The following is a 6400-nucleotide window of genomic DNA, read 5'->3' as shown; positions in this document are numbered from 1 at the left end:
ACCCACTTACTGCAAATTTAACGAAAATTAGAATGCATAGATGACAGCGGCATGTTAAAACTGTTATTCTGTGAATATGTTGGGCAGAAGAAAACTAATCTACGCAGCATTACCTAATAAGACGAGAAGTGATTGATGATATCTTTGGGTGACTAAAATCTGAACCTTGGAGCCTTCAATACAGTATGCCCAGTGATGGGACATGACATCATTAGGAGAGGGGCATATGAGAATTGAGCATACCTTGGTACACCTGCATGCCTTTCCTTCAACGTGCTGCATTGTGTTGTACATAAATATAGCTGAACCAGCATAATTTTCTGCATACATACAAAAATACCTTAGTTATATGCCCCTATATTAGTATGCAAAATTATTGATATAGCAGTCAATCTATACATTGTTCCATTCACACATTACCACAATATTGCAATACTCTAGGAATAAGAAAATTTGTGAGCAAGCATCCCACCTATGAATGCATACCCTTTATAGGGCAAAGTAAAATCCATTTGTCTGATGTAATCATGTAGGTAACATGAAATTCTAGTATCAAAGAAACGTGGCATCCTAGATTAGCAAGGGCAAAGGGAGACACATTGATCAATGAAGTTCACATGGCAGATGAATAGGTATATATTATCAAATGATCATCAGGTTACTCCTAACAAAGCAAGAACTATGTATCCAAATTACATAATCAGACCTTTTCTCTTAGACTGAGCTCCTAATTTGGTGCTCACACAACCACCCTTTATTAAGATGTACATTAAAGAAATGAAAGACGGATCATTAACACAGAAGTTCCTTAACGAAAAGGTAATTTTCCATGTAACATGCCAACAAATACAAATATCATGTTCAGAAGAAAAATAAGGTCATCCCGTCGGGAACATAAGGTAATTGTTTATTAATGTGCAATAATCACTATAAGTCTGAGCTTCATTTGTACTCGAGCCCCTAGCTTTGAGATTTGTTCGTACTGACAACCTCAGCCCAATTGTCCCCAATTGTTCATCTGCCTCATATGCCCCAATCTCAAAACTAATCTCACAAGCATCCCAAATCTGAAGGCTAAAAGGTGCACACCCACCACCATATTACTACTACACCATGCCCCTAACCCTCTCGCCTTTAGATGACTCGCCAAGAAACCATAAGCTAGCTAGCGGCGAAGAGCAGAGCAGTATAATACTCCCTCCGTCCGGAAATACTTGTTGCATAAATCTTTCCTAATACTAAACCGCCGAGTGCTTCTGGTCGTACGTCGTTGTGACAGTTTTGTAGAAAAGCCCTTGTGTTTTAGTTAATTCAACCCACACTCCTTTTTTAAAATGAGAAAACGTTTCATCCCGGATTATAAAAAAACATGAACAACATGAGGACTTTCTCTCCCTCGCCTCCGGATCCCAGCCGCGAGGCTCGTGACCCACGTGACGCTCAATCCGCTGCGCATCACCGTTCCGCTTCAGCTCCTCTACTCACCAGCGCGCACGAGCTCCTCACGAGTTGTCCCTGCCTTACGAACTAAAATTTCAGATTCCAATTAATAGTCCCACCCTGCTCTATTACATCAAATCAAATCCAAACCAATTTATATACGTTCATGCATTACAGATCAACAAGCCAACCAAAAGCGGATGAGATGTTCATGTTTACCCTAGAGAAATAAAGAAAGTTGTCTGCCGCATTGCATTATTGTTGGAAATATGCCCTAGAGGCAATAATAAAAGCATTATTATTATATTTCCTTGTTCATGATAATTGTCTTTATTCATGCTATAATTGTGTTAGCCGGAAATCGTAATACATGTGTGAATAACAGACACCAACATGTCCCTAGTAAGCCTCTAGTTGACTAGCTCGTTGATCAACAGATAGTCATGGTTTCCTGACTATGGACATTGGATGTCATTGATAACGAGATCACATCATTAGGAGAATGATGTGATGGACAAGACCCAATCCTAAACATAGCTTAAAGATCGTATAGTTCGTTTGCTAGAGTTTTTCCAATGTCAAAGTATCTTTTCCTTAGACCATGAGATCGTGTAACTCCCGGATACTGTAGGAGTGCTTTGGGTATACCAAACGTCACAACGTAACTGGGTGACTATAAAGGTAGACTACGGGTATCTCCGAAAGTGTCTGTTGGGTTGACTCGGATCAAGACTGGGATTTGTCACTCCGTATGACGGAGAGGTATCACTGGGCCCACTCGGTAATGCATCATCATAATGAGCTCAAAGTGACCAAGTGTCTGGTCACGGGATCATGCATTACGGTACGAGTAAAGTGACTTGCCGGTAACGAGATTGAACGAGGTATTGGGATACCGACGATCGAATCTCGGGCAAGTAACATATCGATTGACAAAGGGAATTGTATACGGGGTTGCTTGAATCCTCGACATCGTGGTTCATCCGATGAGATCATCGTGGAGTATGTGGGAGACAACAAGGGTATCCAGATCCCGCTGTTGGTTATTGACCGGAGAGTCGTCTCGGTCATGTCTACATATCTCCCGAACCCGTAGGGTCTACACACTTAAGGTTCGGTGACGCTAGGGTTGTAGGGATATGTATATGCAGTAACCCGAATGTTGTTCGGAGTCCCGGATGAGATCCCGGACGTCACGAGGAGTTCCGGAATGGTCCGGAGGTAAAGAATTATATATAGAAAGTGCTGTTTCGGCCATCGGGACAAGTTTCGGAGTCACTGGTATTGTACCGGGACCACCGGAAGGGTCCCGGGGGTCCACCGGGTGGGTCCACCTGCCCCGGGGGCCACATGGACTGTAAGGGGGTGCGCCTTGGCCTACATGGGCCAAGGGCACCAGCCCCAAGGGGCCCATGCGCCTAGGGTTTCCAAAGGGGAAGAGTCCCACAAGTGGAAGGCACCCCTAGGTGCCTTGGGGGGGGAGGGAAACCTCCCTTGGCCGCCGCCCCCTAGGAGATTGGATCTCCTAGGGCCGGTGCCCCCCCCCCTAGGCCCTCCTATATATAGTGGGGGAAGGAGGGCTTTTTCATCCATGCCTTTGGTTGCCTCCTTCTCCCTCTCCAACACCTCCTCCTCCTCCATAGCGCTTGGCGAAGCCCTGACGGAGTACTGCAGCTCCATCACCACCACGCCGTCGTGCTGCTGCTGGAGCCATCTTCCTCAACCTCTCCTTCTCTGTTGCTGGATCAAGAAGAAGGAGACGTTACGCTGACCGTACGTGTGTTGAACGCGGTGGTGCCGTCCGTTCGGTGCTAGGATCTCTAGTGATTTGGATCACGTCGTGTTCGACTACCTCATCCCCGTTCTTTGAACGCTTCCGATCGCGATCTACAAAGGTATGTAGATGCATCAGATCACTCGTTGCTAGATGAACTCATAGATGGATCTTGGTGAAACCGTAGGAAAATTTTTGTTTTCTGCAACGTTCCCCAACAGTGGCATCATGAGCTACGTCTATGCGTAGTTCTTCTTGCGCGAGTAGAACACAATTTGTTGTGGGCGTAGATGTTGTCAACTTTCTTGCCGTTACTAGTCTTATCTTGCTTCAACGATATTGTGAGATGAAGCGGCCCGGACCAACCTTACACGTACGCTTACGTGAGACCAGTTCCACCGACTAATATGCACTAGTTGCATAAGGTGGCTGGCGGGTGTCTGTCTCTCCTACTTTAGTTGGAGCGGATTCGATGAAAAGGGTCCTTATGAAGGGTAAATAGAAGTTGACAAATCACGTTGTGGCTATCACGTAGGTAAGAAAACGTTCTTGCTAGAACCCTATTGCAGCCACGTAAAACTTGCAACAACAATTAAAGGACGTCTAACTTGTTTTTGCAGCAAGTGCTTTGTGATATGATATGGCCAAAGTTGTGATGAATGATGAATGACATATATGTGATGTATGAGATGTTTATGCTATTGTAATAGGAATCACGACTTGCATGTCGATGAGTATGACAACCGGCAGGAGCCATAAGAGTTGTCTTTATTTTTGTATGACCTGCGTGTCATTGAGAAACGCCATATAAATTACTTTACTTTATTGCTAAACGCGTTAGCCATAGTAGTAGAAGTAATAGTTGGCGAGCAACTTCATGGAGACACGATGATGGAGATCATGATGATGAAGATCATGGTGTCAAGCCGGTGACAAGATGATCATGGAGCCCCAAGATGAAGATCAAAGGAGCTATGTGATACATCCATTTCGCTAACAAGTATTTCCGGACGGAGGGAGTATCACAAAAGGAGGCATGCTCACACTAAAAAATGTTTATTACCTTTCTTTTTTACGAACAACCAAGCATTGCCAGACATGATCACGGAAGGAAGATCTGAACAAAAAAGGGCAACCCCTGTAACATGAACATGAAAAGGGAACCAAAAATAAAGAACCCGAGTATGGAGTGTATTACTCCGTGGAAGGTGCGGCAAAACCATGCTGAATTTGTGGCCGATTCATGGCGGTAGGTAATGATGGGGCAGAGCCGCCAGACGACATGTCTACCCTACCACAAAGCAGGACACCACCTGCTGTCTTTCCACCACAATTCTAGTCATTGACCACCGTCGATGGCGTTTGCTTCCGGATCTAGATGGGGGATGGTGCCAAGAAGGGACTACAGGCAACGTGAAGGCAGACGGCGGCCAGAGCTGGGCGGAGGGAAGCCGACGGCGAACACCCAAGGCCCTCCCATGACGGAGCAGCACTGATGTATACGATAGGGCCGAGCCGCTAGACACCTCCCTCCGCCCCAGCTATTCACCTCGAACCGACTAATATACGTGTCCATAGTCCACTACCATCCGATGCGGTTCACCCCTTGTCAAACGTTTACCCAAACAGCTTTCACACCACCGATTCACCAGGAGCTTCAAAATCGTGGGAGCATAGTAACTTTATCGATTTGGTCGATGGAAATGTCTGGATCATGACCACTATAACATTACACATCCGATGATGCACAAATAAAGAAACGAGGCACAACAATAGTGGAAAATAAACGACAATAGAACATGTATTTGGCGAAACCTCCATACTACAATATCAAACATGAATTGAAATTAACAATCTAGAAAAAAAACATGACAGATGCAGTCTTGGTCATTTTTCCTTCTGTGGCATCCCCTAAAAGTAATAAAAAATGATGTTCGTATTTTACCAGAGATACACTGAGCTGGGGCAATGTCTAAAATAAAATATCATGGCTACGGAGGATTAGGAAGGCAAGAATTTGCTTTCTTCCAACATACATGGTCTGCTGAACTAAACTTCGTTTCAGCGGGCTTTCGCAAAAATCTGTAACTGCAAACATCGCTGGTTTAAAAAAGGGCGACACCGTGGTCAGATCCCGCTGGATTTTCATGGTCACAGACCGTTAGCTTAGACAAGTGGAATCAAATCTTCAGAACACAAGTATGACAAGTAATCAGCAGTGATTCACATCAAAATTGCATAATATCCTCACCTGCTACTGGCTCCTCCCCGCAACCGCCGCCACCACCGCCGCTATGGCCATCTTCCGGATCTCGGCCAGCGGCAGCGACCTTGTGGCGGCTGCTCCGCCTCCTCATCTCTATATACAACTTGACCAGCGGTTGAAACTGAGGAAGCCCTCGATCTGGAGCCTGACGGAGCCCATTGACGCCTTGAGGAGCATGGCCTCCTCCTTCGCCACCGAGACGTGGGCCGAGTCCTGATCGGGGGCGGGCAGAGATGCACGGAGCAGCTCCGGGCAACGGTGGAGAGGACAATCAATGGCCGCCGCTCCGGCCGGCTGTGCGTGTGGCAGCGGCTAGGAACCCTAGCCTCGCGGTCGATGGCGTCCCTGCCCCCACCTCCATGAATCCTGATTGAGAAGAGAAAGGGGAAGGAGACGAGGCCACGGAGAGGGGTGAGCGGGGCTGGGATGGGGAGTCGTGGAGTGGAGGACTCGGTGTGGAGTTCCTTCGTAGGGAAGGAAACGAGACGAAGGCATAATGAAATCGATGTGCACACCACACCACCAGCCCTCGACCTTCTACCTTGTTTCATTTTTTTCTCTCGTCAACACAGTAACAGGGACACGTGGACGACGCGGTTACTCCCCCTTGATGCATACCTTATTGTTTTTTGGATTACTCCATGTGTCGCCTAGTCACCTAGTGGTTGATTTGCTCGGAAGTTTACAGGCAGCAAAGTAACATGCTCTGAACTTATGTTGCTCTATGACTCATAAGCACAAGATGCGTTTTTTTCCTGCCCATTGCATCACCTGATTACCTCCCACTAGACTAGACTGCGTTTCTGCACCAGTTCTTGTCTGTGTTTGATAGTAATTGCTCCACTTACTCACTCAGTGACCTTCTGAAACTTACACCAACTTGGTTGCAGTCATGGAACCACGGTACCACTATGCTATCC

The 6400-nt window shown here is 46.4% G+C and overlaps 1 long non-coding RNA gene across 1 annotated transcript; it reads right to left on the bottom strand.

The window, feature by feature from the left end:
- Positions 1 to 5034: 5034 nt before the first annotated feature.
- Positions 5035 to 5976, bottom strand: LOC125523805. Its single transcript, XR_007290428.1, has 2 exons — positions 5466 to 5976; positions 5035 to 5351 (listed from the first exon to the last, which is right to left on the bottom strand). It is a non-coding gene; the product is annotated as an uncharacterized LOC125523805 (long non-coding RNA).
- Between the last annotated feature and the right edge of the window lie 424 nt (positions 5977 to 6400).

Source organism: Triticum urartu, chromosome 7 (assembly GCF_003073215.2).
Source record: "Triticum urartu cultivar G1812 chromosome 7, Tu2.1, whole genome shotgun sequence".
In the NCBI taxonomy this organism is placed as follows: domain Eukaryota; kingdom Viridiplantae; phylum Streptophyta; class Magnoliopsida; order Poales; family Poaceae; genus Triticum; species Triticum urartu.
Note: the sequence above shows the minus strand (reverse complement) of the source record. Positions and strands in the feature narration are given on the sequence as shown.